The 24,878-nt window shown below is 46.8% G+C and overlaps 1 protein-coding gene across 4 annotated transcripts in view; it reads right to left on the bottom strand.

Annotated features, from left to right (window-relative positions):
- The window catches only part of LOC128442528 (WAS/WASL-interacting protein family member 1), a 40,717-nt gene extending 15,906 nt beyond the window's left edge, over positions 1–24,811 (bottom strand). For 2 of the 4 annotated variants that reach the window (XM_053425019.1, XM_053425022.1), the window contains exon 1: positions 24,414–24,811. The gene's annotated coding sequence lies outside the window, so the exon portion shown is untranslated. Of the gene's footprint in view, positions 1–11,778; positions 12,058–18,279; positions 18,717–24,413 lie in introns of those variants that run through there. The other 2 variants (XM_053425021.1, XM_053425020.1) reach the window with 2 other exon arrangements.
- Between the last annotated feature and the right edge of the window lie 67 nt (positions 24,812–24,878).

Raw genomic sequence — 24,878 nt, 5'->3', positions numbered from 1 at the left:
GATTTAGTACATCTGGTTTTAGTGATGCATGAATCTCCACTAAGTTCACGTTTACATTCTCCATTTACATAGGCTTACAAAGAGCTGGTGCAGCCGGCTCCTGGAGCACAGCATCCAAAATGTCACTTGACTAGAGGACGTGTTCAGTTTGATTTGAAATGTCTTCACAGTTAACGAAGGAGCAGCACAAGACATTTGGAACTGGAGCAGTTGTCAATACACGCCCTCGCTACTCTGCACATTTCCCACAGGCACAACAACGCTCTACATGTGCTGTGCGTTCTCTCGGCACGGAGACAATTGCAGCAATATGGTTAAAATATTAGATTAGAGAAAAGGCTGAGCATCAGGGATCCGAAGGGACAAAGCAAACAGAGCGAGCGGAGTGAAGCTACTGTATATACTGTGTGTGATTCTGGAATGTACCACCACAGGATCTGGCTGTGGCTTTCTGTTTCTTGCAGATAAAACTGCATCTTTTCCCCCCGCCTCTCTCATGCATGTCCTCTTTCCTCAGTCCCTCTTTCCCTCTTCTCTTCCTCCAGATCTCGTCTCTTCCTCTCCTCCTCTGCCTCTGTCTGTCTGCCTGACCCTGCAGATATGTGAGGCGATGCACAGCGAATGAATTAGCAGAGCAGACGACTCAGACAGCCCTTTATGGAAGAGACAGACAGACAGGCAGGCAGGCAGGCGGGGGGGCTGAGTGCTGAGAACGCTGCTGAGAGGGAAGAAACACGAGGAAGAGGGGGAATGAAAGGGAAGGGTAACGCAGAGGTGATGAGACTATAGGAGCATAGGAGTGGGATGAAAGGACAGACAGGTGGGTGAGGATGCGAGGGGAAAATGGGACGGAAAGACGGAGGAAGCGGGGAGCACACTTGAAACGCGAAAGGAGGAACGAGGAGGGGAGGGTGTGAACGGTGGGGGAGGGAGGAGAGAGCAAAAGAGAGCGATGAGACTGGGAAGATGAAGGCACTGAGGAAAAAATAGCGGGGAAGCCTGGGAGAATGTGCGATGAGCTCAGGGAAAGGAGGGGAGGGGAGGTGTTGGAGGAGAGGGAGAGGAAAAAGGAGGAGGAGGAGGAGGAGGCGGCGAGGAGAAGAAGGAGGTCATCAGCGGTCTGTTGCTGCCTGCATTTTGTCAGCCCTCTTCTGAAATATTTAGGGGAGAAACACACACAAGGGGGGGGCGGGGGGGGGGGGGGGGGCTCGCTTTGGAAACCGCCAGCGAAACACAACGCAAGATGGGAGCACATGTCTGGCAGCGTATTTAACAGTGTGTGAAGCTCACAAGTGGTGAACATGGCTCTGGATGAGGAGAGGCACTTTCTGTACAACAACACACAACAACTCCCCTGCAGCATCAGCTCAACAATGACACACACACACACACACACACACACACACACACACACACACACAGTTTCTTTTTCTCAGCATCCGTCTTCATTTCAGCAGTAACAATGATGACAGTGGTTTCAGAAGCACATTGAGAATGATGACGACGGTGGTGATGGCTCTATTGATGCCTGCTGCTGGCGCCCAATGTAATAAAGAGATCAGTGATGATGATGATGATGGTGATGATGAAGAAGGGTGCAGGCACTCATACGGATGGTAATGATGGTGATAATGAGGTCAAAGTGAGCGCTGCAAAGAAACATGTCGAGGGGCGGATGCAGGCAGCAGAACTCTCGGAGCAGCGAGCAAGATGCAGCGGTGCAGCGCGACCACAGGGTGGAAGGTTTCCTCTGTACGTCTCCTGAGATCACACAAACGCACCCAGCGCAGACACACACACGCACACACACTCACACACACACACACGAAACGGCAGCCGGTTGTGTCTAACAGCAATTTTCTGGATTACACAATAAAAAGTAAAACTTTGCCGCACAGGGTAATGCTCATATGTAAAACTGGGGGGGGGGGGGTCTGATAGACTCTGCAGCCTCTTTATTGTGAAATAGCTGCTCAACAAGAGCTATTTATAGACTCCACTTCCTGTCATGTTTCCGAGAAGAATCCACAAATCTTTCATTGGAACTAAAATACTGTTTTTGAGGTTTATAGTCTTTATAGTTTTTTTTTTTAAACAGACCTCTTTTAATTTTCATGTTTGGTGGGTGCTGCTGTTTCTTCAACCTCGCCAGACGTAAATTAAATAGAAAAAAGGAAACGTTACTTGAGTATTAAAGTGACCCCGACCACACACTGGTTGGTCCTGTGAAGATGACAGTGGATGTTTTAAATGTCTGATCAGTTTGATTTAAAAAAAGTGTTTCCTTACCAAGAGGCTCTTTTACCATCAATCCATCCATCATCTATCGCCTGCGGACACTAGGGCAATGTTGGATGAAAATCTGTTACTCCTGGGTCGCAACAATACTTGTTTTTGATTTTGAGCTTAAAAAAATAAGTGTAACCTGATCTCGGTTCGGCGTGGTTGTAATATGTCGGCGACCTGTTCAGGTTGCACTCGGGATTTCAGTGAATGTTTCAGGGAACATTTTTCGCTCGCCATATAAAAAGCATATAGGCCGGACACAAGTTTTGAGAGGCTGAGTGTAAATAAAATATGTTGAGTTGTACTGGGAGGTTTTTTTACAACAATGTATTCCTTGGAATTATTCAACATCCAGTTATCGCTTACCAGTAAAAAAAAAAGAATGATTTTAAGTGCAGATGACATTTCTGAGTATACTGGCTGCATGTACACATACTTGTAGTACTGTACGCCTGCAGTACGTTTACCTGCTGGAGTTTCAGTCATTGCCCTCATCCACAATGACAGGAGTATTTAAAAAATGTTTATAGGTCTTGCAACTATAACTATATTATTTAACCAATTTCCATTTCTCTAGTATTAACAAAGCAAGTAATGAGTGTGTAGCTTTTTTTTCTGTGTCACATCACATGACATAAGGCGCCATAGTGATAATACAACCTATAAATGACTGTCCACAGTCAGAACACCTATGACCTTGTGTTTGTACTTAGCTGACAACTGGCACCTCTTTCGATTCAGAATCCCACTTAGCTGGTTTCGGTTCCTTGAATCTCCCACACAAAGCTGCCTGCACTTTACACAGGAGGACCCCCCCCACCCCCCAACCCCCCAAAATATATAAAGCCTCTTTACCCTCCCAACACTGGATTAACAAAACCAGCATCCATGCAATTTCCCTAATTGTAGCCGGAGATTCGCGAGGCCGATATGTGCCCGTCATGTTCCTGAACGCAGCTTTCAGTCTGTGTCATCACATTAGGACAAATCCAACTAAGTGATTATTATCAAGAGCAACAATGGAGAAAACCCTTGAGATACGTCGGACTGCTGCTTGTGTGTGTGTGTGTGTATAAAGGAGTGTGTGTGACCGCTCTTGCTCAATAAAATAATTACATTAACTAAACAAGTCCCCCTTTACAAGCTAACAACAACAACCGAGACGTCAGTTAGAGGCCACATCGCCTCTTCATCAGTGACCTGTGACTGATGTCAACCTGTGAAGAGGTCTGCCCTTTCCACGGCCCGCCTCCAAATCAATCCATCACGCCATTTCCACGAAGGCTCGTCGATGCACACGTAATCTGTGATGGACAGGAACAAATGGCGATAATAGAAAGAGAGAGAGAGAGAAAGTACGAGGGGGAGAGCAGAGGACGACATGTCTTCCAGAGCACGAGCGGGGCGAGTTCATCAGAGGACTGGACCACAGCAGCTCAGGGCCGAGAGCGGGCGAGAAATCACATCATGTCCACGGCAATCTGCGGCCCTGTGGGACGTCGCCATGCATAACAACACGGAGCGATGGGGCGACAGGAGAAGAAGAGGGAAAAAAAGGGCGAGCAAGAGAGGCAGAGAGGCAGTGGGAGGCAGCGGTGGGTGGAGAGGCTGGAGCTTAACCCTCTGACATTTTCGCCATCAGCTGCAATGCCTATCTCTAAGCCTCACACACAGCACACACACACACACACACACACACAAACACACAAAATAAGGACTACAAATTCAAGTTGCATTTTTGTGCCCATAGCACCAAGTGAACTGTAACCAGCAGTCACATGACAGATGAAGTGATCATAACCTGCAGCTGCTTGTCCCAGACTAACACTCTAATCTCATAAACAAGAACAAATATGATCTGAAGTCGACTCAATTTCTGCAACATTATTATGAGAGACATGTGTAGGTTTTATCTCTGAACAACTTGTTTAATTGTTATGTGAATATGATCCTGTTGCTATATCATAATCACAGTTTTTTTTTTTTAAAGGATGAAGCTCATGATGTTTTGTGTTTTTTATTGTCAACAAATCCCATGAGAGTATTTAAGTCTGATTAAGGGTTTTGCCACAGATTTCCATTGTTATTCCGAAATAGACCAACTGTTGCACTGGAGGAGATGGTCCTCACCGCTGTTTATTTTGAGGACGCACTGGAGCACATAATGTGTGTTAATCTCCGGTGGAAAATAGTTCACAGCAAATGTGCTATTTAATCCTTTTGGAGTAAAGTTGGGGAACAGTCGTCTTTAGGGAAATTGCAGAGCCATTTTTTAAAAATGAAACAAAGGGTACGTTTTCGCCCCGTAGTGTTGTTGGTTTGTTTGTCAACAGGATTACCCCAAAAACTACAAAACATATTCCCACAAAACGTTTGGTGTAAAGATCGGAACCTGGTTCAAGAAAAGACTCATCGACTTCTGGCATGGATCCACAGAACAGGGGCGAATTCAGGAATTGTTTTTATTCACATGGAAATAATCAGGGTATTTAGGGACTGATATCTAACACTGTGAGTAATTTGTTGTGACTTAAATGAATTTAAGAGAACTGCTGGGTAGAGGTACGCACTTTCTTTAGAGCCACAGACAGTATGAGGACAGAGCAACATATATACATGTATTTTTGATTTGCACATTAATAAAATATCAAATGTTGTCACCCTTTTCCTTTGAGATGCGGGTTGAGATGGCAACAAATATCCATCACATTGGGTTCTTTCTCCACAAAATGAATTTGATTCGATTAACAGAAACATTAAGGCACAGCTTGTTTTCACATGTGGTTGTATTATGTAAATGTATGTATAAAACATGATGTACTAACTATACGTTAAGTATGACAGCACTTAGTCCTGCTGTGTGATTGTGACGTTACAGACCCTCTTTGTTCGTCTGCCTCTGACTGAAACGGAAACTTAGCTAAAATTGTTAAATACATACAAATTTGTAAAACCCACCCTGGTCTATTCTCAGCAGAGGCAGTTGACAGCTCCGCTCTGGCTGCTGTTGGGTATAAAGAACTGTTTGTTTTATCTGTTCCACACCCGATCGAGTGCCTGTGATGTCCTCGAATGGCAACCGTTGCACAGTTTTATTTTTAGAGTTGCACAGGATTCTGACATTTCACTGGTTTGCCTCATCCTGTGTCGCGCGGGCGAAATCTTTCCGCCGTAAAACAACAGAGAAAAATCCCAAAGGTTGCTCAACAGATTTCTTTGTTTCTCTGAGATCCGCAGCAGTTGTCTGTGTGTGTGTGTGTGTGTGTGTGTGTGTGTGTGTGTGTGTGTGTGTGTGTGTGTGTGTGTGTGTGTGTGTGTGTGTGTGTGTGTGTGTGTGTGTGTGTGTGTGTGTGTGTGTGTGTGTGTGTGTTTGTTTGTGTTTGTGTGTCTCTTAACTTGAGTACCGGATGTGCAAAAATCTACCATCTACCACAAATGGGAGCCAAATGAATAAGTGCGATGACTAAAACTCTGCCGGCTCACATGGTGAATGTCATTCAAGCATTTACGCTTGATGTGTATGTAAATTTTAAACCTGAGGGGAAACGTGTGTAAAGAGGCTGCACAGGTCAAGCTAATGAAAATCTCAGAGACAGACGGGATACAGTTTGTTCTCCCGCTGCTTCCAGAGAGCACAGGGGACCGTTCCAGTGAGAGACTTCATAAGCTGCAGATTCAGTGTAGTGCTGATCCGACAGACTCCGGCAAGACAAGACCCCATTTCCCTCTCACTTGACTTAATTAACCAGAATGAGTCAGAGGCAACATTCAGGATTTAAGATTTATTCTTATGGGATTGAGGATCTCTCTATTTTTCTCCAGTTCTCTCTCTCTCTCTCTCTCTCTCTCTCTCTCTCTCTCCCCCCTCTCTCTCTCCATGTTTATGGTTGAATTCAGTGCTAACTTCCTGCTCATTACTTTAATGATGGTGCTTCTGTGAGCTCATGCTCGCGAGTGCAGTTTGCTTTTGTAACGCTGCAGTTGGAGAAAAGCAAAAACACACACCCGCATACATGCGTGGACAAAAAAAACAACACACGCACACAGTGTGCTGCAGCAGAAAACAACTATAGTGGCCTCGTCGGGGAACAAACTCAAAAGAAATCCAAGAGTTTTTCACAGGATGCATCAACGTGCAAACGCCTCACATTTACCGACAGGAGCTAATGACAGAGGGAGAAGTAAATGGGAAGCTGGGAAAAGAGCGACAAACATACTTTTTCCTCCTCTGAAGTATCAGCCTAAGTCCCTACATAACTGTGATACAGAGAAAGCGGCTGACAGACAGATATCCAACCCCAGCTCTCTGCTTTTGCTTTAGATGCATTATTCATCTGTGTGCCAATTTGGAGAAACCCTCCCAATCCTCCAGCTAGCACCAAAAAGAGGAGAAGCGAGCTAGAGCGAGAGACAGGCGGACCAGAGAGAAGGAAGTCACAGCGACAACGTCAGGAGAAGAGAGACAGGCAGAAGGAGAGAGAGAGGAAAACACCAGAACAAAAGAACGAGTGCGGCAGACGCAGAAACGCGGCAGCGGCTCAATCGCTCAGCTGCAAAGTCGTGAAACATCCAAACAGGATTTCAAATGAGCCAGGGACACTTCTCCCTACGTGTCGTGACATCCTCATCGTGCCTGACTCGTCTGCACCGAGCAGATTAATGACGGTTTCCACACTAAAGCGTCTTAACCCTGTCAGGAACACAGAGGGAGCAAAGACCTCGGGCCTGAAGCTCACTGCGTTTAGCCCCAAACCAAACGGCACGCCAGTCGCTGAATCTCAGTCGCAGTGTAAACGCCACCGCGAGCGCGCCGTCAGGCACGTCCGTCAACCGCACGCTGACGCCGGGAATCTTTGTTCACAGCACCGCAGCCTCAGCTACACTTCAGCTACACTATCTACAAGTGTCTTGATAATGTCAGGATCCTCCCACCATCCCTTTAAGTCAGCCACATCCGAGCTGGCAGCTGTTGGAGTTGTCCATCGGGGGGGGGAGAGCCTGCCCCAGATATACCCCCCCACGTTCTGCCGCCCCCACCTCATCCTCGCCCCCCCCTTTTTCCCCAGGTTTGCTGGCATCATGGCGGCAGGCTGTCAACCGTACACACACCGGACCTCTTTAACGTTACCGCCAAGCAGAAGATAAAGTGGTCACTCATAGCGGCAGCTCTTCACTGTGACGGATGTGTGTGTGTGTGTGTATGAGGGGGAGGGGGGAGTGGGCTGGTAAGTGTGTGGGTTGGATCAGTAGGATGGCTGTTTAATCTGCCACCGTCTCCCCATGGCAGAGCCCGGAGCTTTTAGACCGAACAGCTGGTTGTGTGTTCGCCCGAACCCACGTTTCTGCTCCACATGGAGCTAACAAGCCACTTCTCCATGAAAACCCACTCCCTCCATTATTTAACCTTGATGTACGTAAACATGGCGCCACGAAATCCGTCATGTGAGGCTAGGTTCATTATTTCTCGCAGCCTCGCTTACGTGATCATTCCAACTGTATCGGTATGAAATAGCATTGATGAAGGAGTATGAGGGGCGTTGGCTCCTCCGCTGAAGGATCTGTCAGACTGGGGAGCTGCTCTGAGGATTCGCCTGTCAGATTTGGCCTTATTTGTCAGTTCGCTGTGATCCCGCTCCCTCGGCTTTGTCGTGTCACCGTACCGACGGCTTCAGAGGGGCTCCCGGGAGTCGCCCCGACGTGCAGAGTGTATGCCGGGGCCTCGTAGCTGACTTACATCAGGTCAGTCTAACCCGCGCCGAGACAGACGGAACGCCACAGCTCCAGCAGCACCTCCAGTTGTGAGGATCAAATGTGTAATCTCCTGAGGCGCACAATCAGAGAGACAATCGCACAAAATAGGTCTCGCTCTTTATGCAGCATTGGAAATTTAATTCAATGTATATAAATATTAAAGATGCACGACACATATGAAGGGAAACTGTCTAGAAATGTTCCATTCTCCATCTTAAACCCCCTTCGTTACAGAACTGATTCCTGATTTGTGGGCGGCTTAAAGGGCGTCAGGTTGATTCCAGGCTGAAGTGTCCTTTGCCTACACACTGACCCCCGATTGTATGAATGGCGGGTTATAGAGAAGAACCGCTGTGTAAAGAAGTGCCGTAGAGATGATTGCACGAATAGGTGAATGTGACTTGTACTGTGAAGCACTTTGAGTGGTCGATAAGACTGGGAAAGCACTAAATAAACGCAGTCCATTCACCAGTCCCTGTATAATCATATTTTCTGTAACAGGAGACGGACAAAGTACCTTTCAGTCGCCATGATGAAAAACAACATCGCAACTAACTATGACCACAGAAATGATAACACAATGATTCAACACCACTTTAACGCAGTGTCGGAGAAAAAGAGAAGCTTCACAGAGATTGGACTTATTGCGTGCCCGTTGTGTTGGATTGTGCAGCTGTGCCTCAAACACTAACTCAATATATACCCTCCGTGCTCCGGGCTGTGTGTTTTGTAATCAAAAACCAATAGATTTCCTTTGCTCAAGACTGAGTCAGAAACATCCCAGAGTCCCATGCTCCCTCAAATCCGTTATGACAGCCTGCAGGGATCCAACTCACCACTCACTGTGACAGGGTGAAGGGCGGGGGGGGGCTCAGTTTGTGACCCCTTTCTTTTTTAATTCACAGATATCTTGGTTTTCTGTTTCTAACACTTTCTTGACCTGGTCGAGGTTCAGTTTAGATGCAGAAACTTCCCAACCATCGGACGGCTACGGGATTACACCTCTAAAATGTTGTAACCCCCCCCCCCCCCCCCCCCGAAGACTCAGACTTGTATGCAAACAGAAACACACTCGTACACGTGTAGACCCACATGGCAGCGCCAGCTCCCAGGTCTCTAGTGGCGAGTGATGTTTTCACACTTGTGCGGGGAGATTGCTATTTCTGCGCGGAGCCAGATAACTCAATTATTCATCGCGAATGCTGGTGCACTCACTTTACCTCTAGAAGGAAGGGGGGGGGGGAGGGTGTGTCTCGCACAGAGTGGGTCTTCCCACGTGCGCCAGTGCGTGTGCGCGCTGCGAGCAGACCTGCGCCGACCAAAGATGCACTGCTGACGTGCCACACCACACTGAGGGAGGAGGCGAGAGGAGCAGAGGAAAGGGAGCTGTCATAAACATGGCAATCAGAGAGATAGGAGGCAGGAGGTGAGGATCAAAGAGCAAGAGGAGAAGAGGGAAGGAACTAGTTTCCTTATCTTCTCTCTAAGCCAACTGTGCAGCCTCCAATCCTCTTTAGCTCGATAAATGCTTCTAAATAAAAAGAAACGATACAGCAGCAAAATGGAGACTCGGTTGCTGTGGCGTCCAGCTGTTCTGCACAGGAGGGCATGTGAACAAAGATTTGAGTCTGTTACTGACGCAGTGGACTTGTTATTTACTCAATCTTTACTTAAGCAGAAATTGCAGAAGACGAGACGTAAAGGTCAGGAGACATATGCTGGAGAAGGTCCATGGGTCCATGTGAGAATACAGCCTGATATGTCTGAAGGATTCACCCCCCCGAGCGAGTGGGCGTCGCTCTGATGTTACGAACACACAACAGACGCAAAACTGAATAAATGGTCTCTAATTATATAGCGCTTTTTTTTTTGTTGCATCGATGACCACTCAAAGCGCTTTACAGCTGTGTTATGCCATTCACACACACATTCATACATACACATGTATATATTCATTAGGGCTGTCAATAGATTAAAAAAAAAATTAACTAATTAATCTCACATTTAGAAATTCATTAATCTAGATTAACCACGATTAAAAGTTTGTTTTTCTTCTAAAGGCTAAATCTTATAAATTAACAAGTAATCACTTCAGACAGCATGTACTTTAGACAGTGTTGTTTAATTGAAATGTTTTTAAACACAAAAGTACACACAGAGCTGTGTTTTCAAAGAGGCTCAGGCCTATAACTCCTACCTATAAAGTGGCAGCCAGGTATTTAAATATCATGTATGATAAATTGCGCTGAGACAGACAAGTATGTCCAGATTCTCTGGAGCCAATGCTGCTCTCCTCTTCTGGACAATATGACCTGGGAGTGAGAACAGACGCTCACAGGGCACTGTGGTAGCTGACTGTCCCCCATGCATGGTTCAAGTAGCTTCTCCAACTTCTCCAGTTTAGCCAGCTCCGTTGCAATCAACATCGAGAGCTTAGTCCTGTGCTGTGGCAGCAAGCGGACCCTTGTTTCGCTGGATCCGTTTGATCACCTCCAAGACAGAATTCCACCGGGTGGCCACATCTTGAACTAGCGCCTCTTCCTGCTGCCCTGGTGCAGTTTGCTGTGCTCTCATTCAGACGGGACTTATCATTTGACGGCCTGTGTTTGAAGTGCGTAGAGGAATTCTTCTGCACAGTTCTCTGCTGTATGTCACGGCTCTGTTTTTTTTACTTCCGATGCAAATTATCTAAATTTCCACACATTGTCAATAACAATTAGCTGTGACACCCAGGTAGTTGTCATTGCTGACTGACGTCCAGTGGTCACCAGTAAGGGTGATGCTGGCAGCTTGCTCGAGGAGCTGAATTTGCTTCCGCACACCGGAAGTTAACAAAGTTGCGTTAACTGCGTAAAAATATTTGATTGCATTAATCTCGGGCACAATAATCTCATAGATTAACGCGTTAACTTTGACAGCCCTAATATTCATACATCCCCACTATCAGAGAGGCCATTCGGGGTTCAGCGTCTTGTCACTTGGTCCTACAGAATTTAAACGGATGAACCACTCTCTTTGCCGCTCTGCAGAAGACGTTTTTGACACTGCAGGAGTGGAGTTGTTTGTTTACGGCTCAGCATCGAAGGATTCATGGTCCAGAATACCATGTTTTAAGGGCGTGTAATCAAACTTTGAAGCCACGCCACGGTCACACCGTGTGACAAAAAATCGATCTTTCAGTAACTTTTTATCTCCATCTTGTTGTGATGACACTGATATCAATTTGAAGTTGATCTGATGAAAGCCCTGGTACAAGTATATCAAAGTAAAAATGTGGAATACACTAAATACAAAATAGCAGGCTTCTTGTTGCGTTTTTCCAATTGCACCTAGGAACTCTTTTGTTTCTCTGGTCATGATACATCTGTGTATCGGTTTTTTGTGTAGATCGGTCAATGTGAACACATTCCGGGGGTCTCGGGGGGGGCACCATTGAGACATTTTGCGACGCCCATTGAAAATTCCTACAGAATACGTCAATTCACCACTTTCGAACTTTCTGCCAATTTTGGCAAGAATTTGAGTATGTTGAAGCCCTCAAAAAGTGAATTTATCTGAATAATAATAATAATCATTACAATTTCAATAGGGCCTCCCACTGTCAGTGCTCGGGCCCTAATTACAAATATCTCAGAGTTAGAAAGAGGAGAAGACACTGATGAAGATGTCAAATTGAAAAGACAACAAGATTCTGTGATTTCCGCAGCAGAGTTCATACGTCATGTTCATCCCACTTCTTACCTGGAAGCTCCAGAGAGTTAGCTGTTGTTGCGACTGCATCTGACCCCGAAAGCCCAAGTTCTTGTCTGACTAGCGGCACCATATGTGACTGTGGTGATGTCACGGGTATAGTTTGAAACCAGCAACGTGGTGGGTGTATCGTGCGGTAGAAGGCCGCTTAGCCACAGACCTTTACACAGTCGATTGTTAAGGCCATGACTCAGTGTGCGCTGCTGAGAGTCCACAAACAGCTGCTGAGCGCTGCCCCTAGAGCACATTTATCACCCCTGACACCATATGGAGTCCCAGGAAGTCTTGAACAAACAGCCTGCACACACACACGAACACACACACACACACACACACACACACACACACACACACACACACACACACACACACACACACACACACACACACACACACACAGCCTCCAGAAGCAGACATCATGCACACATATGCACGTGTAAATGTAAACAAAGACAAATCTTCACACACAAATTATTAGCCGCCATGCAAATTTAAAATTGCGCGTACACACACACACACGCACAAGCTTGCATGCACACACTCCCACTACCACAACACATAGATCAAACACTGCCTCTGTATCTGCACATTTCGCACATTTGTTGCGTTTTCCTGACATCAATCTGAGTGAGAACGTGCACATGTAGGACAAACACATAACTCTCTGTCGGTGGCAGCCTATCTCCGCCTGCGCCGCTGCCCTTATTTCCCCCGAGGGCGACTCCGGAGAGCCAATTGGAGCAGTTACACATGTCGACACTTCCATTTACCACACCTCACCCGCCCAGTGGCTCTTCTCATCAGCTTCACATTAGGTAACTCACACACGGACACATAAACTCTGTATACATGCCGTAAATTCACCAAAAGCACAGGCAGGGAGAAAACTTGTCTGTCTGGTTTTGACAAATCACACACACACACACCCACACACACACACACACACCCACGAATTCACACACGTCCCTCTGCTTTAATCTTCAGGACAGGCGGAGTGATGTATTTTAAACCGTTCCCCGGGGGTTTCACCGGATTGAGCCACTACTCAATCTGATCACAGCGTTCGCCTCCCATGTCAGCACTTTGTGAATCCTCCCTCTAAGCCTGAGTTTCTCCAGGTGTGCATGCATGTTTGCGAGCATGCTAATGAGGGACAGAGAGAGAGAGAGAGAGAGAAAGAGGTGTAGAAAGAGGAGATGTGAGGAGCAGGGGGGGGGAGACACAGGAAGAACCAACGGGCGCTGTGATGAGTGTGTACTGTAAGTTAGCACGCTGTCTGTAGCATACGCCCCCTGTGGTTTTGGGTGAGTCACTCTCTGCACTTGCAAGCTTGCATCCAGTCTTACGTGCTGCGATGTGCAACAGTTTCAGTGGGTGCGTGTTTGGGTGTGTACAATTTTTAGCAAACCCTGAAAAAAAAAAAAAAGGCAAAGCACGAAGCCCCGAATGCTCTGCAGAAGCTAAGCTGTGACACGACGAGGCCACGGCGCGACACACCCCTCAACCGCCACGCAGCCGTCGCCCATTCACCGCCCAGCGCTAAGTACCATCCCGATGAGTGTGTCTAATTTTCCCCTGGATATACCATTTCCATCTGAAAGGTGGCTCGGGCCCATTGAGCGGTGTTATCGAGGCTGTGCAGACAGAGAGAGGCCGGCCCCGCTCCTTTGCAGCCTCAGATGTAGAAGACATCGATTTGATTCAGTCTTAAAAGCCGGGGGGGGGGGGGGGGGCGGCCTCGACGATGGCGGCTTATGGAAAAACCATTACCGCAGGTGAATTCTTAAACGTTGAACCTACATGCATGTTTGCCATCGCTCTCTCTCCCTCTCTCCGACTGGCCTACGTAGCACCACGGGTGGAGAGGAGTCAGCAGAGGGAGCTCTGTGGGCTGCTCTCTGTGGAGCAGGCTCCTCTCCTGGTGAGTCACGCTGCCTTTCTTTACACTCCGTCTCCAAGGCCACCTACCTTACACCTCCACTCTGGCTCAGCTTCTGCCAAGTTACTACTCCCGCTCATCCATTACACTGCTCACAGCCTCTGACACTGTAGAAAAGTCACAGATGACTAATGGGATGCGGCTGAAATCTTTGCTGCTGGCCTGAAGACGATATTTCATGTTTCAAGCCGACATCCACAATGATTATAAGTAACAATGTTATATGAGGGGACAGATAAAATCTTATCATGGCTTCACGTGGAGATCAGCTGCGGTGAACTCTGACCTGCGATAAGTCCTTGATAGAATGCAGGCCTGCTACCTCCTGACCATCACCATGGGACCTTGCTCACCACTCAGACCCTGGAACCCCAAATCGAGTCCCTCAATAAAACTGTACATAGGGGTCGTGTACAGTTGTGCACTGTGACTATATGTAAGTATGTGGTTATAACTTCTACAGTGCTTTTATATCAATGAGAAAAACATTTAAAAAATGATATAACATGAATATTTTACAGGTATTGATGCGCACTATTGAAGAAGGAAATGAGGCCAGTGGTTATTGCACTCTGTGTTTGGCGTGCCGGCCTCTTATGTTTGATGCCAGGGAGATGCACGCGTGTGGTGGAACAGTGTTGACATAGTGCAGCGGCTCTGCTAATTGGGTTGCTGCACAGTTTGGTTAATTGGGTTAGCGGCGATTCCATGACAGCGACCACGCTGACAGAGCCAGCTTGCTATCGATCAGATGTGTGAGTGGAAGGGAAAAACACAGCAGGTGCTTTCAACAAACACGTGGAAGCACAGGCCGACACAATGAACTACATGCACACTCAGACGTGCACACTCAGAGGTATCAGATTACACTGGGTCTTTGTGACAGAGGGAGAGTGGAAGTGAATACATCCCATCAAATGTGATACCAAATATAGTAGAACATAATAAAATATCATACAAAAAAGTTGAAGGTAATGACGAGTGTTTACAAAAAAGTGGTTGTGAGTGACTAAATATATATGGATTTATGTGTGTGTTTGCATAAAAGAGAGAAAGTGTGTGAGAGAGAAATAGACAGAGACCGCTTGGGACCTCAGCTCTCTTTCATGTGGAGGTGAATACATAAATAATAAAAATTAAATCATCAAAAACAGCCCAAAATAGCCCCGGCCCTTCTCTCAATAAGAAACACACACACACACACACACACACACACGCACACACAAACTCTCTCTCTCTCTCTAAGTATCATACGATCCACTTTCATTCTTCAAAGTTATGATAGTTGGTAGCCGTCTTCGTATTTAATAATCTATGTATTAAAACGTCAAATGATGACAAAAGTATCTCTTTCTGCGTCCGCTTCACAGAACTCAAATGGCCTGGATACCGAGATAACAGTCCTGCTGATTGAAAATGTCACTTTGCAATAGAAAAGTAAAAATAGTTATCGTCAGCAATGTGGTTTATTCTCTTCTGGCTTTGATGTGCTACCTGCTTGCGTAACTCTCCGTTATCTGATGGCAGCTACGTGCAATCTGCGAGGGAGTCGTGGGAGGAAAGTACTAAATAAAGACATTTTCAAGGTTTTTCAGAAACCAAGAAGTCTCAATCCCAGTCGTGTCAGTGCGCCTCCTCACTTAACACAATGTGCTGCCTCCTAAAATAGCTCAGTGTCTCTGTGAAGCCAGGCTCTTGACTTAACACCGAGACAGACACATAGGGTGAGAGAGAAAAAAAAGAAAGACCGTCAATGCAAAAACCACAACATCCATGCTGCTCTACAACTCTACTGCAGGATGGTACGGTTGATTGTGTCTGATCCTGTCACGTAGCCAACTACCTGACACGGCTGCTTAGGGTTTTAGAAGATATGTGATACTGTGCTCAACCTTTTACCCTGTGACTTAAGTTTGGGACTTTTATTTCCCTTTCTAAAACTTGAACCGACCTCACAGAGAAAACGTTAACATAGATACTGATATTAACCTGATTAGGACGAAAGCCTGAATAAGACTCTGCCATGCAAACAGCATTATCTGGTTACCTTAACCCGAACATGAAATAAAGACACAAGTTCTATCATGTAAAAATGTATATGTCTTCAGATTATGATATCCTTGGAGTTTTCACAGCATTTTGCAAAATCAACACACGACACTCACCAACTGTGCGACTATTTATACCCTGTGTGTAAACAAGAGGAAAAAATAAAAAATTGTAGCTTTTGGACATTTTTACACAAAACACCCAAGATAGAATACGGTAGCATCATTCATACATTCAAATATTTCAGCTTGAGGTTTTAAACCTGGGTGAATAAGATGTAATGATGTGAATCATAATGCTCTCAACTAACATGTAAACAGGAATATGAATGGGATGTTTTAGTAGCAGCTCATGTAAACACAAAAATGATATACGGTCAATAATTCCAAATCTGAAAGTTGCTACGTGCCAAAACCTGTACTCTGAATGGATTAGCCCCCTCTCACAATGTTTTGATTCCGCTGTGAACTGTTCTTTAGAGTGGAGGCCGTCTCTGGAGTGGAGCTCAGCTGATGTGATCTCTCTTTCCACAAGCCACTCTTATTAAGCAGCACCATTAAAGCCAGAGGATTCTCTTACTAAACCAATCAATATGGGATCTGCCTCGCCGTGCTCCCCAGAGCCCTGACTCCACCCTTCAATTCTTCCTCCAGCTTCCAATGTCCCTCCAGTCTTTGCTCATTCATGGTAAGGCTCATGGGTGGATGCTACTGCGCGTGTGTATTCGTGAGATCCTGCCGGCCCGAGACACATCCGATACCGAATGCACGCTTACGTCTGAAACCTCAGTAGGTGAAACGGGTGAAAACGGCCCTCAGAGGCAGAGCCGAGGAGCAAACCGCCTGTTAATGAATAAATAAATACACTGGTTGGTGTGAAAGCCCCGCTGTCCTCGCTCTTTGAGTGCAGAGGCTGATCCTCCATCGTCAACACCTGCGTGACTGTCACAGGAATCGATGAACAGCTCCTGTAGCAAAGGTGAACTCAGCTCCGTGGTTTCACCGGCTCGAACAGGAAGAGACATCTTCACGAGCCACGCAGCTCCTTTTCATGTTTATATCAGAACTGAAGCCAGTGACACATAAACACTGTTCATAGGCAAATATGGGCAGATGGTTTAGGGGGGGGGGTGTAGAAACACATACACGCACAAACACATACACACAACATGACACACGCTGTAACGTATCATGTTCCTCACCTGCTGTGCTCAGTCCTAATATGTTGCAGCTTTGATAAGCAATACCTTTCCACACAAAAAACACAACAGAATATTTCATCGAAGCAACGGAATGCATTTCACCTCATCTTCACCTCTGCCAGCTCATGTTATCATGGGTAGATGGGCAGATACAGAAATTTAGTTTCACTTTCTCTGAAGCGTTTCCCACAGAACAGCAGGGTCTCACAGAGCTGGAGCAGGGTCACACTCCAGGAGCACTAACTTCCTCTAACGTGCAACAGGTTCCAAGGGACAGGTACACAGACTAAGGAGCGAAATAAAGTTCTCACAAGGGAGAGAGAACTGCACCACATAACACAGCTGGGCGGAAACTTTGAGGTCTGCCTGTGTGGACGGTAAAGATTTTATCGACGATGGCTTGAGCGAGCGGGCGTGCAGCAAACAGTGCAGCAGACAGTTCTGCACTCAGCTACACAATGCAGCAACGGAGGTCACCCAGTCAGAGATCTCTTAGGTTGATATGAGAAGTCCAGAATGTTCTGGGGGTCGTTGCAAGACGGCGGTGGGATGAATTTGAATATGACGTCGTCACCAGTGTCTAGAGGCAGAAACTTGGACTATGGGCAGAGAAGGTCTCTGGTTCGTCTCTGGTTCGACTCCACGGAGAGAACCTGGATTGATCTGTCCAAAAATCCAAGAGTCTCCCTACCCTGTCTAGTGCCCCTGAGCAAGGCACCTTACTCCCCCAACATCTGCTCCCCGAGCGCCGTACATGGTCGCTCACTGCTCTGTGTGTCCTGCACCAGATGGGTCAAAAGCAGAGATTAAATTTCCCTACCTGCATGAGTGTACCATGTGTTTGGGACTAATAAATCCATCTTAATCTTAATCTTAGATAATGAATGGGAAACACTGCTTTAACATAGCGAGATAGAGCATTAGCCTTGAAGGAGTATACTGTAGCTTGCCTGTCACTCCGCCTCCTACATCCAATCAGGCCCAACAGTCCCAGAATACAAAGCCCTTAAATTGATTCAAGATGATAATCAAGTTAATAAATATCAGTTCCCTATAATATGCCTGATAGTCTTTCATCAAGATCCAATCTATCAACGTTTAAGAAAGTTGGACCATCCATTCACCAAGTTCCTGTGAAATCCAATCAGGAGCTGTTGCATGAAACAAACAAAACAAAGGGGCCAGAGGAAGAAAACCTAACCTCCCTGACAGAGGTAGGGATGCCCTTATCACTCTTGTATTGGTAACTTTAGCTGAGATTCACTCACAAGAGAGTTTTCTTATTATAATCAAACCGTGGCACCTTCTGCGTCTGATGATGCAACATCTGCAGCTGTGTGTCTGCTGGCTGCCGGAGGGAGCTCCACCTGCATCGTGAGTTTTTAGCTGCTGGTTCTGCTTTGTTGCCCTTTTTCCCCGTATCTTGACAGGATCTGATATGTGCCGGGTAGCGTGTTGAGGAAACACACCTGTTGCCACCGCCGAGCTGCCGATCTGACACTCAGCCTAAATCAGAGCGTGAGGGGCGCTTATGTAATCCGTCCCTTAAAGCGGCAGCAGGCGGTATTTTTGTGTTAAAGTGTGCCGATCTGAGAGCATGAAATAAAACACGAAGCGCGGGGTGCGATGAAGAAGAGCCATCACCGCTAATGAGACCCAGATGCTTCGCTCTGTTTGCGCAGATTAAACTCTTGTTGGTGTAAACACTTCTCCGCCCACGAGAAGTGACAAACTCTTAAACTTTTACGATGAAAAATAAAAAAGTGTCTGCTCTCTGTTCAGCAGGGACACAGAGGAAGGCAGTGAGCGGAACAGGCCAGCAGCAGAGAACTGAGGTCACAGTGGGGTGAACTCAAAGTGATGATATGTTACAAGTAAGTGATTTAACTTTACTTAAACAGTGAAGCTCACAAATATCTTCATGTCCTTTAAGATCTTAATATTGTGGCTGCTGATTTTGCTGTGATTCCCCTTTGGGCTTTTAAAAGGCCCCCTCCAGAAAATATCAAGACCTTAAAGATATTGACGTGTCCCTCCACGTTTTCTTTAGCTGAATAACCCGTCCGCATCATGGCTGAACACATCAACCTTGGCACAGTCACACACACACACGCATGAGTGCAAATTCAATCAATCATTTGTGTGTATTCCTCTCAGTCACAAAGTTAGGACGGAAGGTGTAGATTTACATTTAAGCCATTTAAAGTCCACGAGAGGTAATTCTTTAAATAAAATAATTTGAATATGTAAGAATATAGAGTAATAAGCGCCTGGAGGGGAACTTTAAACTACTATCCTAACTTGCTTGAAATTTAAAAAAGAAAAGAGGAATAGATGGTGGCCATGATAAATGATAACTGAGAACACCAACGCACGACTGTAAGTCTTTACGGAAAAGCTAATAAATCAAAGTGCACAGTGATAAATGCTAAATATAAGAGGGAGTATATTCCTCAGTTAATCTCAGCTGTAACTGACCCTGTGACTTTCTAAACCAACCGATTATAATTCCATTGATTCAAATGTTTTCTGAAACAAACGCACGTGTCGGTGGACACATTCGATTACATTGATCTCCTGCTCTCCACATCGGACCCCGCCATGAGGACCCGGGCGCCTGATGATAACGCAGAATAAAACTGGATGTAGATTTCGAGATAATAAAGCAGCGAGCAGCACAAGGAGGGGAGCAGAGGATGGAGTACATGATCTACATGGAATGATGCTGCTGCAATGTTCGGAACAAGCTGATTATTTAATATTCTTGTGCTATGATTGTATCACAGTAGAAAATGGAGTTAACAGCATGTGTATCTAAATCTGTGGGAGTTTTTACCCTCTTCTGCTTTATTTACAGTGTTTGCTCTGGTGTATGGTCGGTGTTCGGGGGCATTAAGGCTGTGATGCTGCTCGGACATCAATCAATACTTATGAATTACAGTGCTCCTGCTCTAATGGCCACCTACTGCAACGCTGTGTGCGCAGCCCTGAGATGTGTTTAGTGTGCAGCGACATGACGGACACCAAAATACCTGCGCACTCCGGATGGGGGGGGGGGGGGGGGGCTCCTGTGCGACTGTGCGGATGAAGGCATGGATTGAAAAGTCAGGACACGAGAAGTGTGTGTGAAAAAAGATGAAGGTCTCACTGGTCCTTTTTTCTTTTTATCACCAAAGTGCATCGCCATCACTGGTTTGATCTCCAGTTGCTATGGAGATCTTTTGGTATATATATATATATATATATATATATATATATCGTACTATGTGTACTTCAGTGTCAATGTTAAGTTGACTATATAATTACACAGAAAACTAAAAAAGTACTCGGTCCATTCACTGATTCCACTTCTCTTTGCTCGTCATCCCCTGACTGACTCTTTCTTCCCTCCTTTCTCTTCCGTGCCAAGTTCCCAGTTTCCTCCAGTGGCCGCGGCCCTGCTTCTTATTGCCCTGTACACAGCGTTAATAATTGAGAGCATTTTATGCAGACAGTGAGTTTCGGTGCCCTCAGCCCTTTGGTCATGGATCCATGGCACTAATGCTGGGTGGCAGGCTGGTTCCAGGCCCCCGCGCTCCGGGTCCGGGCGAGGGCACATCTGTCTGGCTGGCTGGCCAATCTACGTCCCCCCGGTCCCTGAGCTGTTATGCACACAGCTGACATGCACACACACACACACGCGTTGTGCTCAAACACGTTTTTTTTGGAGATTCATGGGCCATTTGGTGTGTGATCATCGGGGCTCATGCAACTTTTTTGCAACGATTTCTAAAACCCCCAGTTCCTGTGACTCACTGTTGTCTCATTATAACTCACAGACGCACAATCATATAACATGGTTTATCATAGGGGTAGTTTGTATGAGTGTGCGTTTTTCAGAAAAAAAATGTCTGATAGATAATAAAGTTTGTGTAGACGGTGTATATGTGTGATAGATACTAACAGTGTGTTTGATTATGATAAGTGCAAAGAGGAAATTATTGCGCGTGCTTAAGACTAAAAGGGTTTTTACTTTCATTCAAATTCTCTGTTGCTAAATTGTCTCACGGACTCCTTCAAAAACCAAGCCTGGACCTTCAACAGTGGCATTAATATTTGAATTTAAATTAAGCAACAGACCGTTTAATAAAGTCTTAAAATGTCTCAGGTTTTGTCGGAACAATGGCAAGGTCAGAAACAGCAGGGTTTGTCTGATTATTTATTTTCTCCTCTCCACTGTAGGAAGAGCTGCAGGCCATGAATCGAAAGTTCAATGCTATTTACTCTTCAATCAAACTCTCTCTCTTGCACACTCGGCTATTCTAAGTAACACGTACTGTAATTTTCTCTCAGATATAGTCCACTCATCATTCGGCTTCGCACACATTTACTATTCTCGATCTCACGCATTAAATGTTATCTGGCATTTCAGTATTATGGAATATCAGGTCTTTAGTCACGGGAAATGTGTTTGTCCATAATGTTCTCACAAAGCAGCCACTGTCACACACACACACACACACAAACACACACACACGCAGACACTTTCCCTTCGATAGCGTGTGAGTCCACCTGTTTGTTTGTGTCACTGACCTCAAAACAAACCATGGGGGACATTTACAGTTTCTGCATGTCTATGTATTAGACTCATAATTTCACATCTACAGATTTTAAACCCAAGATTCTAAATCCAGCCTCTAAAAAAAAATTTGCTTTAAGTCTGAACTGAAATCGTCTGAGTACAGCCGCTCAAATAAAAGTATAGTTTTATGTATAAGTGAGAATCATAAGACACTTTTTGGTACATTATTGAGGTTATTGGGTGAATCTCTGCTATCCATTAATCCATTATCTCTACCACGAATCCTCTGAGGGTAGAAGTGGTGCTAGGCCCGGTGCTGCCAGTGTATCGCAGGGCCAACATTCAGAACCTAACCCAAGCTGCCTGTGTCTGGACAGTGGGTAGAGAGCTGGAGCCCCCAGAGAAAACCCACGCAGACACGAGCCCCGCTCAGCCGTCTGGTTCACGCTGTGAGGCTAACCACTGCACCACCGTGCCGCCAGTACAACAAGATCATACTTAGAGGTTGAGATGTCCTGGACTCCTTCATATTGAGGTGTTAATTATTTTTATTACATCTTATTAGAAACACCTGAAGTCCAGTACGACCCCATCCCTGACTATGACATCAGAGCTAAAACAGGCTCTATACAAACTGAGCATTACAGTTATCATCAAAGTAGATCTCATGGCAGACCAGTTGAACCAGGTGGTGAAGTGACCACTGGGTGGATGTGTGAGGGAGAGAATAGCGGTGTATGACAGTGAGCACAAGAAATCATGACTGTGGATATAAAACAGGGTGTGTGTGTGTGTATGTGTATGTGTGTGTGTGTGTGTGTGTGTGTGTCTGTGTGTGTGTGTGTGTATGTGTATGTGTGTGTGTGCAACAGCAGTTCTGATCGTCACATGACTCCTGAGGCAAAGGTCTGCATGTGTGTTTATGAAAGAGAGTAAGCGGAAGGGGAAGAAGCTGGTGCAGGTGTGTGCGACTCAACCCGAGAGAGAGCTTGGTTATTTCCATGAGGGGAAGGTGGGGAGGGATGATGGAATTGCGGGTGGAGGAGAGCGGAGGCGGGGGGGGGGGGGGGGGGGGGAGCGGGCGGGTGGAGGAGAAGGGAGCGCTCCAGTCCTGTCGCCTTGGGTGCATCAGCAGCAGGAATTGTTCTCTGCCCTGTGGGGGCCATCTGACTGTTCTGTCACCCTCCACAGAAGGCTGACTCTGCCTTTAAGTGCTCGGCCCCGGCGCCTGCAGTCGGACATGCTTGATGTTTAATACATACACAGGGAGAATTTGGAGAACGCCTTCGGGGAGAAAACGCAGGCTGTAAAGGAGAGAGGGTGGGGTGGTGGGGGTTGGGGGGGGTGGTGAGGGAGTTGTCAGTTTGTAGAACAACACAAGAAAAGAGGGAGCTCCTGTACAAAGTGTTGCGTGGGCCGACTGGGAGCTTTAATTGCCCGGGATTCGAACCAGAGCTGTGGGAGCTCCGTCGCAAAACATTTGAAACACACACGACATCTGAGAGTTAAGCAGAACACACGTGTAGTGAGAGGTTGTTGGGGGGGGGGGGGGGGGGGGGGGGGTTGCCTCCTACACCGGGTGATTGTGTAACGCACTGACAAGATGTATCTGCACCAGGGAAATACATGTCACGTCCACACACACGCGATGCTTTGGGTTGAAGTCACAGTCGTGAACTTCACACGTGAGCTGAACGCTCTCTCTCCCCGTGTGCTCCTGCAGGCAGCGGGGAGGCTGCTGTAATTCAGGGCATCACTCCTCAATAAGGCTGGAGAACGGGCCTCAGGGGTGACCCTCCTGCTTAAGTCAACACAATGAGTGTAATGAGGTGAAATACACACACACACAGACACACACACACACACACACTTACATGCATGCACACTGGAGATGGGAACCCTTGGTGCATGGTAAGTGGATTTCATTCATCTACATGCACTGAGGCTGCTGTGGAAGTTCTCCTCGCACCCACACCCACACATCCAGCAGCACAGGAAGCAGCTTATTACAGGTGAGGAGGGAAAAAAGAACCAATCGCAGACTGCATGAGGTGTTTGTGCTGAGGATTACCGACTCGCCTGGAAATCACAGTTATTTCAGGGAATACAGCTTTAATCGATGCCGCCTGTGTATCTCATCAGACAGAATCTAAGCTTTTGGTTGAAATCATCCTCACTGTCGTGGATCAATTAGGGAAATGGAGAGTTAATTGATATTTTTTTTGAAGGAGAGATTTCTGTTTCCCTGCCTCCTCGTTGGCACCTCGGTGAGTTCATCAGTTGTGAGATCATAATGAATCTACCCTGCTGTGTGAGTGGAGCTGGTGCCTTCCTCCTTATCATCACGCACAGCAAACCCACGCCCTCCAGGCCCAAGAGCGGATTAGTGATGAGAGCCTATGATAGGAGAAGCCCCCCCCCCAACAGACCTTTTAATAATTAGCCTGGTGGTGACCGCAGCGCGCAACACATGTTCGCTCTAATCACAAACTTGTATAGGGAACATGCACCATGGACCACCCAGGCGCCACCCACCGCGTAAAGCGCACAGCACGGCATTCGATGCGTGCGTGCGTGTGTGCGTTAAGTTGCGGGTGTGTGTGTGTGTGTGTGTGTGTGTGTGTGTGTGTGTGTGTGTGTGTGTGTGTGTGTGTGTGTGTGTGTGCTCGGGGTGGAGGCGGGAGGTGAGAACAAATTTCCCAAAATTGACATCGCAACTTTCACATGTCTCTGACCAACCGGCGGTGACGATGATGATCGATCATAGAGGTGTGGGGTCGATGCCCAGGCGATGAGCGGGGACTTGTCCAACGGAAACACACATGTCACCAAAAGTGGAAGCAGGATGTCAGGGGGACAGATCGGGTTGTACTCACCGGTCCACCCACCCCCCCGCCGGTGCGTCACAGGAGCATCCCGGTGTCTCGGTGCCAGCTCTTCGGATGAGTTCTCCCGGGACAGCGCGCCCTGGTCCTCACTGTCATTCTTTGGAGAAGAGCTCCAGCCTCCTCTCATCCGCCCCTTACTCTTCTTCCTTGGCCATCACATGCAAAATGCTAGATTTAAAAAAAAAAAATCAGCTGCACGCCAGACGGAGTTGGGCTTGAGTTGTGGTGTCCGGGGGGGGCTTCGGTGGTTCGCCTCTCGGAATGTGGAGCAGAAGTGACAGCAGCAGATTCCTATTTGAGGGGATGCTGACGCGCAACCGGAGGGGCTCGCCTCCTGCCTCCCTCATCTGGCTCCATCAGCTCCCTCCGCCAGGCAGCACCATGTGACTCACACCACCGTCAAGGCACGTGGAGTGACGAGTCCGGTTTCCTGTGCAGCCTTTCAGAATAACA

Source organism: Pleuronectes platessa, chromosome 6 (genome assembly GCF_947347685.1).
Source record: "Pleuronectes platessa chromosome 6, fPlePla1.1, whole genome shotgun sequence".
Taxonomy (NCBI): Eukaryota; Metazoa; Chordata; class Actinopteri; order Pleuronectiformes; family Pleuronectidae; genus Pleuronectes; species Pleuronectes platessa.
The sequence above is the reverse complement of the archived record's forward strand: the minus strand, read 5'-3'. Positions and strand labels throughout refer to the sequence as shown.